Genomic DNA, 21,119 nt, shown 5'->3' with positions numbered 1-21,119 from the left:
TTTTATAAATGTTTGATGAAATAGACACAAGTAATTGAAACTACATTCTATGGTTGAATTATCGAAATCGAATATGCCCCTTTTTATTAAGTCTAGTAATCTAAGAATTAGGGAACAGACACCCTAATTGACGCGAATCCTAAAGATAGATCTATTGGGCCTAACAAACCCCATCCAAAGTACCGGATGCTTTAGTACTTCAAAATTTATATCATGTCCGAAGGAGGATCCCGGAATGATGGGGATATTCTTATATGCATATTGTTAATGTCGGTTACCAGGTGTTCAATCCATATGAATGATTATTTTTGTCTCTATGCATGGGACGTATATTTATGAGAACTGGAAATGAAATTCTTGTGGTCTATTAAAATGAGGGAAATGAATGATTATGATAAACTAATGAACTCACCAACCTTTTGGTTGACACTTTAAAGCATGTTTATTCTCAGGTATAAAAGAAATCTTCCGCTGTGCATTTACTTGTTTTAAAGATATTACTTGGAGTATTTCATGGCATATTTTGAAGAACGTTGCATTCGAGTCACTGAGTTCATCAAAGATTACTATTAAGTTAATTTATAATTGGATAGTGGATATTATGAAATGGTATGCATGCCTGTCAATTTTCGATGTAAAGAAAGTTTGTCTTTTAAAAACGAATGCAATGTTTGTAATATGTATCATATAGAGGTCAAATACCTCGCGATGTAATCAACTATTGTGAATCGTTTATAATGTATATGAACGGGTCATTTTAGTTGGTATCAGAGCGGTGGTCTTAGCGAACCAGGTCTGCATTAATGTGTCTAACTGATAAGTCGATAGGATGCATTAGTGAGTCTGGACTTCGACCGTGTCTGCATGTCAAAAGTTTTGCTTATCATTTTGTGTCAAAAATTAACTACTTATCATCCTCAGGAAATTACCTGCTTATCATTTTTAGTCTAAGACACGTCTTGCTGCATTGATTGCATGAATAGTGTATAGACAAAAATTCATATCTTAGCATATCTGCTAAATCATATCTTATCGTATCTGTTACTTTAAACTTTGCCTGACATATCCCGCAAAGTCCTTCGTAATCTACGAAATCTTTTGATCTATATATATATATATATATATATATATATATATATATATATATATATATATATATATATATATATATATATATATATATTCTATGTAATTAGAATACCATCCGTTAGCCAAAATCATTTCATATCGAAAAAAATAATCCTTTATCCAATCGTACGAAATGGAATTCGTCATCAGTTCAAGTCACTCAGATTCCGAAATGGAATCTCATTCAAGCTCCGAAAGCAGTGTGACCGGAATAGATCAACCAATCAGTCATCACCTATTCTGGATGAATTGGGGATGGGTTCCTAGCCTCCTCAATCATTGGAGACAAGAAGAAGGTGATCCCTTCCATCCACCACATTGCCCTCTTGACGAAGAACCTGAAGTACTTACCGGCGAACCTGTCCGAAACACCATTTTCTCGCTCATTTTCAGAGTATCTCGTCATGATTATATATTACATCAAATTTTAGATTTTATTTATCCGCTCGTCCGAACCGACAATCACCCCGGTGTAATAGAAGAAGTCAACGAGCTTCTCGCTCGGGTAGTGGCTTTGGAGAATATGGTGCAGAGATTACAAACACCAGCAGCAGCATCAGCAGCATAACCAGTACCACCATCATCAACGCCAACAGTACCATTACCACCTCCAACCACAACCGCGTCATAAACCTCAACTTCACAATCTGTCCCACGAGCATCAACGTCATACGCACCATAGATACCAAGGAGTACCAACAACAATAACTGACGAAGTATTAATTCATAACTTCATTGGAGAAACATTCCGCGGCGATTATGTAATCTCTAAAGTCTTAGAGATTATCTAATCTTGCCCTAACCATAAATCAGTTAAGCGAACCAAAATGATAGAAGGAAGAGTAGAAACCCTGACAAAAATGGTGTGTGATTAACAAGCGAAACTTGCTTTACCAACAGCATCAACAGTACTGTCAGCGTTACAAGCATCGTCAGTACAGTCAACATCCGAATCAACAACACCGATAACATCACAAACTCCGTCAGTTCAAGAATCACTGTGGACATCATTACGAATCAATAACATGTATATTGTATCAACGAGTTATGAAGAATTAACTCATTTCCTCTGAAGAAATTATATGTATATTATATATATATATATATATATATATATATATATATATATATATATATATATATATATATATATATATATATATTTTGAAATAAATCTTTCCGTGCTAAGCTATTGTGTGTGAATCTTAACTACTCGGTTAATTCATATTACAAATATGCAATAATGTACGTCCTTCGGCCGCAACTTAACCAGCGTTAACTACAATCTCTATCGCAATTCAACAAATTCCAATTCATAATAAATCAAGTATATATTTGATTTTACACTTTCATCATCGATGTACCCGAAACTTTTCAGATAACATCATTCGTACTTTGCGAAATTCACAAGAATTCCACGAACCGAACATCATACATCAACAAATAACGAAGTATTGATTCATAATTTCAATGTCATTAAAGAAATACTGCGTAAAAGTTATGTACTTTTTAAAGCCTTTAGGGATTATTCAATTCTAGTTTCAACCGTAAATCAAATGAGTTTAATTTAATATTAACTCATTAAATCTATGTTACATCTGAAGAAAATATACATATATATATTTTCATAAAGACTGTAATAAAATTCTTTTGTACAAAATATTAATTGTGAAATTTTTTTTTTTAACGGGTAGGTAATACCCGAGAGATATATAAATTCACAATTAATATGTTACATTCTTCGAATCTGATTCAGCAAATCATCCATTATACTCCCTACTTTCACAACAATATACATTCTTTTATAGAAATCAAAACAACCATACTCATTCAAAATTTAATTACATATTATGATTTTGAAATCTCAAAATTCAACTTGAGATATGACTAAAATCATCACTCTTAGATCCTTACATCTTTCACAAGCTATATTTTGACTTCAAAACTGTGTTAGAACATCAAATGTATGTTAACAATTACAATCTGTGTTCAAACCCTTCGAAAATTTTTGAAGACACTTCGAATGATGAGCAATCGAGATGATGATCCAACCACATGTTACCCACAGTTATGTACCCGAAAAACTCTTGAAACCAAAGTAAAAGTTTAAACAACATATCCGCGTCAGATTCTTTGGCATTTATTAGCAAAAATAACTTTGCGACTCCTATTCAAAGTAGCCAGTTTTGTCACAGATCCAGCAAGTCAACTTCAACTTTTCAGTCAGACTAACCTTATTATAACCTTGAGATATACACCTTCGTTACCAGGGAACCTTTTACATTCCACCACATTATTAGCAGATGTACCAACAACTTCATTACCCTTTGACTTTAGCCTCTCCAAAAATTCATTATAATTATTCATTGAAACCCCATCAGTTACTCATTCGCATCTTGTAATGAGAATTGGCATACGAATCATTGGGAATTAGCAATCAGTATTTTAAAATCTCGCAGGATGTCTACGCCAACAGTTATATGTGTATATATAACGTCTATCTTCTGGACTTAATTTGAATGTGAAGTTTCTGAAAAACACTCCGAACTACGAATTGGTTCTCCGAAAATGGAAAAAAAAAATGCTGATGAAGCAGAAAAAAACTATAAACGACTTTAAACGGTAAAAGCTGGATGATAATGATGAAGTGTGTTGGCAAAGCGCAGAAAAAGAGAAGTTTTGGAACTGGAAAATGGATTGAGCAAAGTAGGAAGGAGGCTGTGGACAAATTACAAAGACTGAACCTGACTTCAAAGGATCCAAATGATTCAGTACCTGCTGAAGTCATTAACGAATACCTTGCTCCTGACTCTAAACCCCTGCGGACAATATTCTTCATCATCCTCTGATATTAGAAATTCTAAAATATCATCATATCTTTCATTATAAATATCCTCCATATTTCTGAAGATATTTTCTTAATTTTTCTTATTTGAAATCATTTACCTCTTCGCGCTATTTGTATTACATCATAAAAGAAACTATTTTAGTTTTAAAATTCTGAAACATTCAAGTTTAAAATAGGAATATTTTGAAGTAATGTTGGGAACTGAAGCATGAATTAGTATAATATAATGACACTTGATCAATGTGATTATATTACAGTAAGTCATGCTGAGTTTCTAAATGGAACGTGATGATTCACAGATCATAACATCATCATGTGCCATGTTATACGACTCTTGTATTCTATTTAACCTCTAAAATATTAAGAAAATATTTCTTGATGATTCGGCCTTTTCCAAGGTATTCTAGTAATTTGACAAGTCAAGATCGTGCCATCACAATTTCCTTCCTAGAACATTAACAATGTTCATTCCGAAATTCATATCTGTGAATTCTAGACCATTACAAGCGGTGCTTAATCGCAAGAAGAAGAAACGAAAGGACAAAACTCCGAAATAGAAATTGGGGTATAAATTGCAGCAAATAAAAGAGAGCATTAACTGTGAATGATAATGATTATAGAAGACAGAAGCAGATACTTTGAAATATAAGGGAACATATAAATCCCAACGACAAACCAGAAATTATAAACCATATATATCGATGCATATAGCAATATAAAGACACGGGAGAACTAGAAACACTATAAACCCAAGAGTATAGTAGAAGTAAATAGATTCTTCCGGCGGTAGATGAAAAAGAAGAATGACCGATATGAAAGTTAGAAGTATATCGAGAATCAGAACTGGATGGAGCATATTGATGAATACTTTAAAATATGAGTTGAGGGGGAAAGAATAGAAGGTGATGAAACATGACTAGAAACTTAGAAATCAACAGATTTAACTCACACAATGGCGGAATAAGTGAATCAAACCCTCTAGTGAATAGGTTAAGTTTTTTTTGATTAATTTAGTCAAACCACAACTAAATCAAGTGTGATTAGATCAATACCTAGAGCTATTATTCACCACCTGGGTGATTTGGACTGAGAGAGAATCGGAGGAGCTCACTAGATCTGAGTGTGTGTAACAAATGAGAGGCTTAACCTAAAATGAAGAACATAAGACTTTATATACCCCTGCTGTTGACTCACCTATACGATTCATTCATCACACGTACGAGTTGGCTTCATCAGTCGTACGGGTGATCACTCACTCGTGTCTTCTCATTTAGGTTGTAATTGTGACTTAGCTCAGCATCAACCGTGCGTATGAGCCTGTCAGCTGTACTAGTGAGGATTCACTCGTACGTCTGACTAAGTCTAACATAGTAAAACATCTAAATCTCGTTCCTGCAGTTCCTGTAACCACATACAAACACGGATAGGATAATAACGAGCAATCATGGTGGCCTGTAAACTGTTGTACCTGCAATGGACGCGGGTAGATGTCTAGGAACTTGCATAAAATGCATCAACAGAAGGTGTGAGTTGTAAGGAAATGAAGGAGGTAAATTTATAAGAAAATCTCCTACAGAATAATTAAAATGGACGATCGCATTTAAAGCGGATCCTAATTCCCTTGATTACCGGAGAGTTAAATCTTATTAAGAAGATTTTCTTCAAATCCCTTGAAAACTGGGAATCAATCATATCTACGTCAAATGATAAGATGAATCTACACTTACTTATTTCACTCTTCTATGTTAGCTTCATTCGTACTCTTCATATAAATGGATTGTTTATCCAAATTATTCGCTGATGATAAAACTCTAATTTTCAGCCCGTATGCATCATGAAAACATACTTATTATCATTCACGACCTTTCCACTCAAATTTCGGGACGAAATTTCTTTAACGGGTAGGTACTGTGACAACCCGGAAATTTCCAACCAAATTTAAACTTTAATCTTTATATGTTTCCGACACGATAAGCAATATTTGTTAAGTTAAATTGCAAGAATTTTAAACTATGTTCATATATTCATTCAACCTCGACCATGTTCCAACGATTCACGAACCATTAAACGAATATGATTATATATGTATATGTGTATATATATTATAACTTGAAACGTAAACAAAATATTAGATTAAATACTTTATATGATTGTATCTGTTTCAAAATATTTATCAATGGAATTAGAAGATAAGATCAAATGATTGAATTATCAGATATATTGAATTATGATTACAAGTCTCTGTTGAAAGGCCCACATTGATTTGAGAAATCTTTCCATTTTAACAATATTCGGAAAATGGTAAAGTGATTTATAAATAAGAACAAATTGTCAATCATTGAGAACTAGACAAAGGATAGTGGAAGATTGAATCTCATAAAGACTCGATTGATCTATTTAGTTTCAAACGTACAAAAACGTTTTCAGTTTAAAAAGAACTTTATTATTAAAACGTATATAACTTTTATAAATATCTAGAACCACTTTTGACAACTCATTACTTAACTAGTATGATAAAGATAACGATATTTATATTTTATTTTATTAAATATATATAATGATTTAAATTAATATTATATATATTTATACGCGTATTATACGTACATAGTTTTATACTTTTACTATACTTAAACTTTACCTTTACTTTATTTTTACTTTACTTTAACTTTAATAATTCACTTTAATAATTCATACTTTAATAATTCATTTTAATAATTCATACTTTAATAATTCACTTTAATAATTCATACTTTAATAATTTACTTTAATAATTCATACTTTAATAATTCACTTTAATAATTCATACTTTAATAATTCTCTTTAATAATTCAAAAATCTATTATAAATAGAATTCAATAGGTTTCATTATTTCATAGAAACTTGAAAATATTTTTCTCTAAACTCTCTCAATCGATTTACATATATATATATATATATATATATATATATATATATATATATATATATATATATATATATATATATATATATATATATATATATATATATTTACTCCGTATTATTTCAAGATATTATTAGTATACATAAAATATTACGACGGAGTGCTGTCCGAGTGATTTCCAAATTATTTTTCGAGTAGGATAGGATTAAGGAAATTATGGGTTATAGCTATGGAGGTGATTGAGTATGGTTCATGGGTATGCTCGTGAGGTCAATATAGTGTTTATCATTTCCGTTGCGTCTACGTACCTTTCCTGCAATATTGAATCTCAATATTGATACGTTCGTGAATCCGAGGCCAACCTTGCACTTGTTCAATGACGTTATATGTATTTTTACTACGAAATACAGTATGGTGAGTTTCATTTGCCTTTTTACCCTTTATATTTTTGGGACTAAGAATACATGCGCTTTTATAAATGTTTGATGAAATAGACACAAGTAATTGAAACTACATTCTATGGTTGAATTATCGAAATCGAATATGCCCCTTTTTATTAAGTCTGGTAATCTAATAATTAGGGAACAGACACCCTAATTGACGCGAATCCTAAAGATAGATCTATTGGGCCTAACAAACCCCATCCAAAGTACCGGATGCTTTAGTACTTCAAAATTTATATCATGTCCGAAGGAGGATCCCGGAATGATGGGGATATTCTTATATGCATATTGTTAATGTCGGTTACCAGGTGTTCAATCCATATGAATGATTATTTTTGTCTCTATGCATGGGACGTATATTTATGAGAACTGGAAATGAAATTCTTGTGGTCTATTAAAATGATGGAAATGAATGATTATGATAAACTAATGAACTCACCAACCTTTTGGTTGACACTTTAAAGCATGTTTATTCTCAGGTATAAAAGAAATCTTCCGCTGTGCATTTAGTTGTTTTAAAGATATTACTTGGAGTATTTCATGGCATATTTCGAAGAACGTTGCATTCGAGTAACTGAGTTCATCAAAGATTACTATTAAGTTAATTTATAATTGGATAGTGGATATTATGAAATGGTATGCATGCCTGTCAATTTTCGATGTAAAGAAAGTTTGTCTTTTAAAAACGAATGCAATGTTTGTAATATGTATCATATAGAGGTCAAATACCTCGCGATGTAATCAACTATTGTGAATCGTTTATAATGTATATGAACAGGTCCTTTCAGTTGCAAAGTCCAAATGGCATGCGTTTGTAAGCAAAAGTACCATAAGGGCACGTGAAGGTAGTTTTTTCTTGGTGCTCGGGTGCGATTGGAATTTGAAAGTATCCGGAGAAACCGTCAAGAAAACAATAGTAACTATTTCTGGCTAATCTTTCCAACATTTGATCAATGAAAGGAAGGGAAAGTGATCTTTTCTGGTGGCGTCATTTAATTTTCTATAATCAATACAAACACGCCATCCTGTTACAGTCCTAGTAGGAATAAGCTCATATTTTTCATTTGTGATGATAGTTATGCCACCCTTCTTAGGTACACATTGAACTGGGCTTATCTATGGACTATCAGAGATTGGATAAATTAAACCTGCATCGAGCAGTTTAATAATTTCTTTCTTAACAACATCTTGCATATTTAGATTTAGTCTTCGTTGGTGTTGCACATATTTTTTATGACCTTCTTCCATAAGGATTTTGTGTGTGCAATACGAAGGACTTATGCCTTTAATGTCATGAATCTTCCATGCAATAGCTAGTTTATGAGCTTTTAGCACAGAAATGAGTTGAGATTTTTCATTTTTCGTAAGAGAAGACGATATTATTACAGGTAATTTAGATTCACCATGTAAATAAGCGTATTCTAAATGGTTTGGAAGTGGCTTTAACTCTAATATCAGAGGTTCTTCTATCGATGATTTATATCGATATCTGTCTTCCTCTTTTACCATTTGAAGTTCTTCTGTTGTTAGTTCGTAATCATTAGCCATGAGTGTAGCTAACATTTCAGCTTCATCAATTGGTTCAGTTCCTTCTCCTAAAGAACATTCTCCCGTTCCTTGTAATTCTGGAAATTCTTCTAACAATTCTGCATGTGAATCTATAGTTTGAATATAATAACATGTATCATCTGCAGATTGCAGTTGTTGCATGGCTCTATCAACAGAAAAGGTAACACTCTCGTCCTCTATACTTAGGGTCAGTTTCTTACCAAACACGTCTATTATTGCTTTAGCCGTGTTTAAGAATGGTCTTCCTAATAAAAGAGGAACTCGAGAATCTTCTTCCATGTCCAAAATAACAAAATCTACTGGAAATACTAAAGTACCAACTTTAACTAGCATGTTCTCCATTATCCCTCTAGGATATTTTACTGATCGATCAGCTAGTTGTATGCTTATTCGTGTTGGTTTCAATTCTCCGAGGTCTAGTTTAGCGTATAATGAATACGGCATTAAATTTATACTAGCACCTAAGTCTTCCAATGCTTATATTGAACTAAGACTACCCAGAAAACATGGAATTGTGAAACTTCTTGGATCTGAGAGTTTTTCTGGTAGTTTATTTAATAGCACTGCAGAACAATTAGCATTCATTGTAACAGCCGAGAGTTCTTCCATTTTCTTTCTATTTGTAATTAGATCTTTCAAGAATTTAGCATATCTTGGCATTCCTGAAATCACATCAATGAAAGAAAGATTGACATTTATTTGTTTAAACATATCCAAGAATTTGGATTGCTCGGCTTCAAGTCTTTCTTTTCTCATTTTACTCGGGTAAGGAAGCGGTGGTTGGTATGGTTTAACATAAGGCTTTGCCTTAACTATGTTATAACCTTTTCAACTACCGGTTTTGTTTCCTTCTCTTGCTCAGGCTGTGATCCTGTGTAGTGGGAATAGAGTCATCAGAAATTACAAGTATTTTAGGAGGTTTGAGTGTAATACCACTTCTCGTAGTAATGGCTTTAGCTGTTTCATTCCGGGGGTTAGCATTTGTATCGCTGGGTAGACTCCCCAGTTTTCTTTCACCTATCAACCTTGCTAGGTTACTTACTTCTTGTTCCAGATTTTGAATTGAAGCTTGTTGATTTCTAAATGCTTGAGCATTTTGTTCATTAGTTTGTTTCTGAGATGTGAAAAACTGAGTTTGAGATTCAACTAGCTTTGACATCATATCTTCTAAATTTGGCTTTTTATCATCGGTTTGTGGTGGTTTATTTGGAAAAATAGGTCTTTGCTGGTTGTAAGTATTATTAGATACTTGTTGATTGCTAGGACCTTGTTGGTTGTTATATGGAGCATTTCGGTTATAATTCTGATTTTGATTGTAGTTTGGTCTTGGCGGTTGATAATTATTTTGATAATTATTTCCAGGCCTCTGGTTCATATATGAAACATTCTCTCTTTGTTCCATTGTTTGTTCAATACTGAGATAATCTTTTGTCAAATGTGGTCCTCCACACTGCTCACAACTAATTTGTATTGCTTGAATATCTTTAGTCATCTTTTCTATTCGTCTCTCGAAAGCATCTATCTTTGCGGAAATGGAATCAAAGTTATGGCTAGAATCGGCTCTAGCCGCTTTAGATGATCTAACGATGTCTTTTTCTTGATGCCACTCATGTGAGTGGGAGACTGTGTTATTAATAATTTTGTAAGCTTCAGTTGCGGTTTTTTTCATAATGGAACCACCAGCTGCTATGTCGATGTCTTTTCGTGTAGTAATGTTGCATCCTTGGTAGAATATTTGTACTATTTGATAAGTGTCTAAACCATGTTGAGGACATCCTCTCAACAACTTTCCAAATCTTGTCCACGCTTCATATAAAGTTTCATTTGGATTTTGTGTGAACGTAACAATTTCTCCTTGAAGTCTCACGGCTTTAGATGCCGGAAAGAATCTTTTAAGAAATTTCTCAACTAAAACATCCCATGTATCAATCGCCCCTTCAGATAACGATTCTAACCAATCTTTGGCTTCTCCCTTTAAAGTCCAGGGAAATAACATGAGATAGATCTGTTCATCCTCAACTTCTCTGATTTTGAATAGAGTACAAATCCTATTAAAGGTACGAAGATGTTCGTTTGGATCTTCCTTCGGCGCACCACTAAATTGGCATTGATTAGTTACCATGTGTAGGAATTGTCCTTTGATTTCATAATCTGGCGCATTAATGTCTGGTTGAGTAATGGCATGACCTTGGCCAGTGAGTGTAGCTCTCATTCGATCTTCCATACTTAGAGGTTCCTGATTTACCATGATTGAATTTGTTGAATCTGAATCACTAGAGGATTCTGATTTAATGGTTTTTTCCTCGACAATTTTTGGTTGAATGATTTGTGGTTCAGGAGTAATGATTAGTGGTTCAGGATCTCTGAATTGTCCTTGAATATCCTCCGGGTTCTCAATTGTGAGGTCGGGTTCAAAAAATGGATTATCGGAAATTTGAATTGCAGTACTTGGTTGACTAGATGACGATTCTAAAGAAAAATCAAAGGAGACAATATTGGCTAGATGTCTTGATCGAGTTACAGGTGGTGAACGTATGAAAGGTGGTGAACGTTTTGCTCGGTACATTCACTGAATATCCTATTAGTTATAAAAATAAAAAAATTATATAAGTTATCAAATTAATAGACTTTTCTGATTTTGCCCACGTTTCGAATAGCCAATAGATGGAGCAGGTAGCCAGGACCCTTTAAATCGGAAGCCCACAACTCGCCACTAACAAATCCAACTATTACTACGAATCAGAAAATTTTGGATGTCTATCAATTTAACCGCTTAAAATAATTTTTTTTTCAAAATTTTGAAGAAGATATAGAAAATTCTACGTCCTAAAAACTAGAGCGTAGAAATGAGAAAGAAGAAGAGTGTGTCGAAAAACATCGAAAAATAAAAGATCGAAAAATAATAATAAGAAAGTAAAGCGTCAAAACTTAAAAGTCTAAAAACTAAATATTAAAAATTGCGTCTAAAGGAATTAAAGCTTAAAAGGAATTCTATATCTAAAACGGCAATAACTTAATAGGCACTAAAATTTATTTAAAACTAAGGCGATAAGCGATGTCGTAAAATTCTAAAGCGCCTAAATCTTAATCTAAAGAAAACGCTCTTAAGGGATTTTACGGCAAAGCCTAAAAATTTAGAAATATAAAATAACTACGGCAAAAACTAAGTTTAAAACTAATTACGAACGATCAAAATATACAAATTACGAATTAAACGAATAAAAAGATACAAAATATAAAAATAAAACTTAAAGTTATAAAAATATAATTTTTATAAAAATATAATTTTTATATTATTTATTAAAAAGGTACTAATTTATAAATTAATAAAATTAATTAAAACTTTAATTAAAAACTAATACTAATTATTATTAAATTAAAACCCTAATTCTAGTTAATTAATAATAATAATTAATTAAACCGTAACCCTAATTCGTCGGCTGAGGTTTCAGAACTGTCCCATCAGCTCATGCGATCGCATGAGTTTAGGGTTAAAAAGCCATGCGGTCGCATGGACTCGGATACCAGGCCTTTGTTGTTGGGCTACTACAGTTTCGGCCCGAATACTTTTAATTTTAATTTAATTTTTAATTTATAAAAATAATATATAAGTAATATTTATTATAAATAAATTTATATTTTTAAGAACTAAAAATAATACTTTTATACCTTTATATAAATTAAATAAAATATATTTTCTTTTTACTTAAACACTTAAAAATATAGAAAAATATTTTTTTATGCTTTTATTTTTTTTAAAACTTATATATTTTTACAAAAATGGCTTAAAAATTATTTTTTTTTATTATAACGTTCTATGGCGTTCCCCGGCAGCGTGTGCGAGGTGTAGTACGAAATAGAATATATTTTACTACGAAATACTATTAAATAAGATACAATTTTACACAAGTTATTTATTTATTTATTGAATGGATATACCTAAACTTTGCTACAACACTTATAGGCTTTGTACCTAATCGTAGAGTAGTGTAGTTTTAAGTAAGTCCGGTTCATTCCACAGGGATACAGCTGAGTTTAACGTTATATATATTTTAAACTATATTTGTATAAATATATATATATATATATATATATATATATATATATATATATATATATATATATATATATATATATATAAAAGTAATATTATTATTATTATAAAAGGGGGTTATTACTTTTTAATGACCGGTTTGTCGATTTATGTCTTAAGTCACAATTAAAACCTAATGTAAAATATTAAATATAAATATAACTTAATTTAAAGCGTAAAGTAAATGATGATAAATAAAAGTGCGATAAATAAAAGTGCAATAATTTAAAGTACGATAAATAAAATGACGATAAATAAAATGACGGTAGATAAAAGTACGATAAGATATAAATTAAAGGAATTATGCTTATTTAAACTTCCATAATCATGATGTTTGACGTGTTGATTTTAATTTATTATCATGGGTTAATTGTCCTTTGTCATGAATTATTCGATATATCCATCTGGTTTTGTCCATAATTGTGACAACCCGGAAATTTCTAACCAAATTTAAACTTTAATCTTTATATGTTTCCGACACGATAAGCAATATTTGTTAAGTTAAATTGCAAGAATTTTAAACTACGTTCATACATTCATTCAACCTCGACCAAGTTCCAATGTTCACGAACCATTAAGCGAATATGATTATATATGTATATGTGTATATATATTATAATTTGAAACGTAAACAAAATATTAGATTAAATACTTTATATGATTGTATCTGTTTCAAAATGTTTATCAATGGAATTAGAAGATAAGATCAAATGATTGAATTATCAGATATATTGAATTATGATTACAAGTCTCTGTTGAAAGGCCCACGTTGATTTGAGAAATCTTTCCATTTTAACAATATTCGAAAAATGGTAAAGTGAATTATAAATAAGAACAAATCGTCAATCATTGAGAACTAGACAAAGGATAGTGGAAGATTGAATCTCATAAAGACTCGATTGATCTATTTAGTTTCAAACCTACAAAAACGTTTTCAGTTTAAAAAGAACTTTATTATTAAAATGTATATAACTTTTATAAATATCTAGAACCACTTTTGACAACTCATTACTTAACTAGTATGATAAAGATAACGATATTTATATTTTATTTTATTAAATATATATAACGATATAAATTAATATTATATATATTTATACGCGTATTATATGTACATAGTTTTATACTTTTACTATACTTAAACTTTACCTTTACTTTATTTTTACTTTACTTTAACTTTAATAATTCACTTTAATAATTCATACTTTAATAATTCACTTTAATAATTCATACTTTAATAATTCACTTTAATAATTCATACTTTAATAATTCACTTTAATAATTCATACTTTAATAATTTACTTTAATAATTCATACTTTAATAATTCACTTTAATAATTCAAAAATCTATTATAAATAGAATTCAATAGGTTTCATTATTTCATAGAAACTTGAAAATATTTTTCTCTAAACTCTCTCAATCGATTTACATATATATATTTACTCCGTATTATTTCAAGATATTATTAGTATACATAAAATATTACGACGGAGTGCTGTCCGAGTGATTTCGAAATTGTTTTTCGAGTAGGATAGGATTAAGGAAATTATGGGTTATAGCTATGGAGGTGATTGAGTATGGTTCATGGGTATGCTCGTGAGGTCAATATAGTGTTTATCATTTCCGTTGCGTCTACGTACCTTTCCTGCAATATTGAATCTCAATATTGATACGTGAGTACTCATAATTTAACTTTTACATACTAATAGTGTATTCCTGACTAGTGCTCGAGTATTTGGGATTATGCCTGCTTGTACTTTTGATATTGCCCTTAGACAGGTTAGGTTGAATATTGAATTAGTTACACTTGCGGTTGATATAAGGTATAAGATATGCATGTCCTTGGAAAGCTAGCGAAAAATTAAGGACTTTTCCTTTAGATATCGAATGGTTTCGATGAACGATTTAGAAGTTATAATCAATTGAATTTTCGATATTTTTATTAAAAATGATTATTATTATCGTCATTTTTATCGTCGTTCTAGTTTTATCTTATTATTATCATTATTATTATCTTTATCAATAAAAGGGATTTATCATTAAAAATTGTTATTTTTTTATTATTACTATCGTTATTATCGTTAAAGTTATAATTAGTATTATTATTATTATCCAATTATTATTATTATTATTATTATTATTATTATTATTATTATTATTATTATTATTATTATTATTATTATTATTATTATCATTATTAATATATATATATCATTATTTAAAAATGGTTATTGTTATTATTATTATTACTATATTATCATTAAGATAATTATTAGTATTATCGTTAATAATGTTATAGCAACTATCATTATTAATATTAGTGTAATTAAAATAAATATTTGTAACACCTAATTATTTTGATTACTATTATTATCATTATTATGAACACGATATAAAAGACGATTAAAAGCTATTAAACGAAACGATTAGGAAATAATGAGTAAGTGTATCATGATGAAATTAAAATATTATAAGATATTGATTTAGATAAAATTATCGTTCTTATTATTTTTATCATTACTATTATTATTAAAAGTATCGTTAGTATTAAAACTATCATTTTAACAAAAATTATCATTTTAATAGAAATGTCATTGTTACTATAAAATATAATTATTATTATTATTTTAAATAGAATTATTATTTTAAAGATAATATTAAAAATTATCGTAAATATTAAAGTTATCATAATTAGAATTATCGTTTTATCATAATGTCATCTTAGTAATTATAAATATTGATATTTTTATAATAATAATTATTATTACAAAATAATACAACTTTTACTTACTATCATTATAGATATTATTTTATCAAATAAATATGTGATACAAACATATTTTACTACGTGTAATAACTTACTTTAATAATACCTATCATACTATCTTTATGATATTAAATGAACCCTATAAATTTTATTACTTAATATATATAAAAGTATATTATATTATATAAATTTAATATAAAATTTTATTTATTAATAAATACATTATATTATTTACTCTAATAAATCTTTTAAAAATATTTAAAAATATAAAATGATAATATTTAAACTATATATTAATCACGTATAGATTTTTGGAAATTAATTTGAGTCAAATTTACTTTGTTGACTTTTGCATATTAGTCTCGAGCATTAGGATTGTGGTACACTATGACTTGACCTAATTTGTTAGACAAATATTGACCAACACATAATTTTATATAATTAATTTAGGTTCGTGAATCCGAGGCCAACCTTGCACTTGTTCAATGACGTTATATGTATTTTTACTACGAAATACAGTATGGTGAGTTTCATTTGCCTTTTTACCCTTTATATTTTTGGGACTGAGAATACATGCGCTTTTATAAATGTTTGACGAAATAGACACAAGTAATTGAAACTACATTCTATGGTTGAATTATCGAAATCGAATATGCCCCTTTTTATTAAAGTCTGGTAATCTAAGAATTAGGGAACAGACACCCTAATTAACGCGAATCCTAAAGATAGATCTATTGGGCCTAACAAACCCCATCCAAAGTACCGGATGCTTTAGTACTTCAAAATTTATATCATGTCCGAAGGAGGATCCCGGAATGATAGGGGATATTCTTATATGTATCTAGTTAATGTTAGTTACCAGGTGTTCACCATATGAATGATTATTTTTGTCTCTATGCATGGGACGTATATTTATGAGAACTGGAAATGAAATTCTTGTGGTCTATTAAAATGATGGAAATAAATGATTATGATAAACTAATGAACTCACCAACCTTTTGGTTGACACTTTAAAGCATGTTTATTCTCAGGTGTTAAAGAAATCTTCCGCTGTGCATTTGCACATTTTAAAGATATTACTTGGAGTCTTTCATAGCATATTTCAAAGAACGTTGCATTCGAGTCATTGAGTTCATCAAAGATTATTATTAAATCAATTTATAGTTGGATAGTGGATATTATGAAATGGTATGCATGCCTGTCAATTTTCGATGTAAAAAAGTTTGTCTTTTAAAAACGAATGCAATGTTTGTAAAATGTATCATATAGAGGTCAAATACCTCGCAATGTAATCAACTATTGTGAATCGTTTATAATGTATATGAACGGGTCCTTTCAGTTGGTATCAGAGCGGTGGTCTTAGTGAACCAGGTCTGCATTAGTGTGTCTAACTGATAAGTCGATAGGATGCATTAGTGAGTCTGGACTTCGACCGTGTCTGGATGTCAAAAGTTTTGCTTATCATTTTGTGTCAAAAATTAACTACTTATCATCCTCAAGAAATTACCTGCTTATCATTTTTAGTCTAAGACACGTCTTGCTGCATTGATTGCATGAATAGTGTATAGACAAAAATTCATATCTTAGCATATCTGCTTAATCATATCTTATCGTATCTGTTACTTTAAACTTTGCCTGACATATCCCGCAAAGTCCTCCGTAATCTACGAAATCTTTTGATCTATATATATATATATATATATATATATATATATATATATATATATATATATATATATATATATATATATATATATATATATATATATATATATATATATATATATATATATATATATATATATATATATATATATTCTATGTAATTAGAATACCATCCATTAGCCAAAATCATTTCATATCGAAAAAAAAATCCTTTATCCAATCGTACGAAATGGAATTCGTCATCAGTTCAAGTCACTCAGATTCCGAAATGGAATCCCATTCAAGCTCCGAAAGCAGTGTGACCAGAATAGATCAACCAATCAGTCATCACCTATTCTGGATGAATTGGGGATGGGTTCGTAGCCTCCTCAATCATTGGAGACAAGAAGAAGGTGATCCATTCCATCCACCACATTGCCCTCTTGACGAAGAACCTGAAGCACTTACCGACGAACCTATCCGAAACATCATTTTCTCGCTCATTTCCAGAGTATCTCGTCACGATTATATATTACATCAAATTTTAGATTTTATTTATCCGCTCATCTGAACCGACAATCACCCCGGTGTAATAGAAGAAGTCAACGAGCTTCGTGCTCGGGTAGTGGCTTTGGAGAATATGGTGCAGAGATTACAAACACCAGCAGCAGCATCAGCAGCATAACCAGTACCACCATCATCAACGCCAACAGTACCATTACCACCTCCAACCACAACCGCGACGTAAATCTCAACTTCACAATCTGTCCCATGAGCATCAACGTCATACGCACCATAGATACCAAGGAGTACCAACAACAATAACTGACGAAGTATTAATTCATAACTTCATTGGAGAAACATTCCGCGGTGATTATGTAATCTCTAAAGTCTTAGAGATTATCTAATCTAGCCCTAACCATAAATCAGTTAAGCGAACCAAAATGATAGAAGGAAGAGTAGAAACCCTGACAAAAATGGTGTGTGATTAACAAGCTAAACTTGCTTTACCAACAGCATCAACAGTACAGTCAGCGTTACCAGCATCTTCAGTACAGTCAACATCCGAATCAATAACACCGATAACATCACAAACTCCGTCAGTTCAAGAATCACTGTGGACATCATTACGAATCAATAACGTGTATATTGTATCAACGAGTTATGAAGAATTAACTCATTCCCTCTGAAGAAATTATATGTATATTATATATATATATATATATATATATATATATATATATATATATATATATATATATATATATATATATTTTGGAAATAAATCTTTCCGTGCTAAGCTATTGTGTGTGAATCTTAACTACTCAGTTAATTCATATTACAAATATGCAATAATGTACGTCCTTCGGCCGCAACTTAACCAGCGTTAACTAAAATCTCTGTCGTAATTCAACAAATTCCAATTCATAATAAATCAAGTATATATTTGATTTTACACTTTCATCATCGATGTACCCGAAACTTTTCAGATAATATCATTCGTACTTTGCGAAATTCACAAGAATTCCACGAACCGAACATCATACATCAATAAATAACGAAGTATTGATTCATAATTTCAATGTCAATAAAGTAATACTGCGTAAAAGTTATGTACTTTTTAAAGCCTTTAGGGATTATTCAATTCTAGTTTCAACCGTAAATCAAATGAGTTTAATTTAACATTAACTCATTAAATCTATGTTACATCTGAAGAAAATATACATATATATATATTTTCATAAAGACTGTAATAAAATTCTTTTGTACATAATATTAATTGTGAAATTTTTTTTTACGGGTAGGTAATACCCGAGAGATATATAAATTCACAATTAATATGTTACATTCTTCGAATCTGATTCAGCAAATCATCCATTATACTCCCTACTTTCACAACAATATACATTCTTTTATAGAAATCAAAACAACCATACTCATTCAAAATTTAATTACATATTCTAATTTTGAAATCTCAAAATTCAACTTGAGATATGACCAAAATCATCACTCTTAGATCCTTACATCTTTCACAAGCTATATTTTGACTTCAAAACTGTGTTAGAACATCAAATGTATGTTAACGATTACAATCTGTGTTCAAACCCTTCGAAAATTTCTGAACACACTTCGAATGATGAGCAATCGAGATGATGATCCAACCACATGTTACCCACAGTTATGTACCCAAAAAACTCTTGAAACCAAAGTAAAAGTTTAAACAACGTATCCGCGTCAGATTCTTTGGCATTTATTAGCAAAAATAACTTTGCGACTCCTATTCAAAGTAGCCAGTTTTGTCACAGCTCCAGCAAGTCAACTTCAACTTTTCAGTCAGACTAACCTTATTATAATCTTGAGATATACACCATCGTTACCAGGGAACCTTTTACATTCCACCACATTATTAGCAGATGTACCAACAACTTCATTACCCTTTGACTTTAACCTCTCCAAAAAGTCATTATAATTATTCATTGAAACCCCATCATTTACTCATTCGCATCTTGTAATCAGAATTGCCATACGAATCATTGAGAATTAGCAATCAGTATTTTGAAATCTCGCAGGATGTCTACGCTAACAGTTATATGTGTATATATAACGTCTATCTTCTGGACTTAATTTGAATGTGAAGTTTCTGAAAAACACTCCGAACTACGAATTGGTTCTCCAAAAATGGGAAAAAAATGCTAATGAAGCAGCAAAAACTATAAACGACTTTAAACGGTAAAAGCTGGATGATAATGATGAAGTGTGCTGGCAAAGCGCAGAAAAAGAGAAGTTTTGGAACTGGAAAATGGATTGAGCAAAGTAGGAAGGAGGCTGTGGACAAATTACAAAGACTGAACCTGACTTCAAAGGATCCAAATAATTCAGTACCTGCTGAAGTTATTAACAAATACCTTGCTCCTGACTCTAAACCCCTGCGGACAATATTCTTCATCATCCTCTGATATTAGAAATTCTAAAATATCATCATATCTTTCATTATAAATATCCTCCATATTTCTGAATATATTTTCTTAATTTTTCTTATTTGAAATTATTTACCTCTTCGCGCTATCTATATTACATCATAAAAGAAACTATTTTAGTTTCTAAATTCTGAAACATTCAAGTTTAAAATAGGAATATTTTGAAGTAATGTTGGGAACTGAAGCATGAATTAGTATAATATAACGACACTTGATCAATGTGATTATATTACAGTAAGTCATGCTGAGTTTCTAAATGGAACGTGATGATTCGCAGATCATAACATCATCATGTGCCATGTTATACGACTCTTGTATTCTATTTAACCTCTAAAATATCAAGAAAATATTTCCTGATGATTTGGCCTTTTCCAAGGTATTCTAGTAATTTGACAAGTCAAGATCGTGCCATCACAATTTCCTTCCTAGAACATTAACAATGTTCATTTCAAAATTCATATCTGTGAATTCTGGACCATTACAAGCGGTGCTTATTCGCAAGAAGAAGAAACGAAAGGACAAAACTCCGAAATAGAAATTGGGGTATAAATTGTAGCAAATAAAAGAGAGCATTAACTGTGAATGATAATGATTATAGAAGACAGAAGCAGAGACTTTGAAATATAAAGGAACATATAAATCCCAACGACAAACCAGAAATTATAAACCATATATATCGATGCATATAGCAATATAAAGACACGGGAGAGCTAGAAACACTATAAACCCAAGAGTATAGTAGAAGT

At 30.6% G+C, this 21,119-nt stretch overlaps 1 non-coding gene across 1 annotated transcript; it reads left to right on the top strand.

Annotated features, from left to right (window-relative positions):
- Positions 1 to 10,647: 10,647 nt before the first annotated feature.
- On the top strand, positions 10,648 to 10,754 carry LOC139879092 (small nucleolar RNA R71). The gene has a single exon (XR_011769943.1). It is a non-coding gene; the product is annotated as a small nucleolar RNA R71 (small nucleolar RNA).
- The last annotated feature ends 10,365 nt before the right edge of the window (positions 10,755 to 21,119 follow it).

Source organism: Rutidosis leptorrhynchoides, chromosome 11 (genome assembly GCF_046630445.1).
Source record: "Rutidosis leptorrhynchoides isolate AG116_Rl617_1_P2 chromosome 11, CSIRO_AGI_Rlap_v1, whole genome shotgun sequence".
Taxonomy (NCBI): domain Eukaryota; kingdom Viridiplantae; phylum Streptophyta; class Magnoliopsida; order Asterales; family Asteraceae; genus Rutidosis; species Rutidosis leptorrhynchoides.
This window is presented reverse-complemented; position numbering and strand designations above follow the sequence as displayed.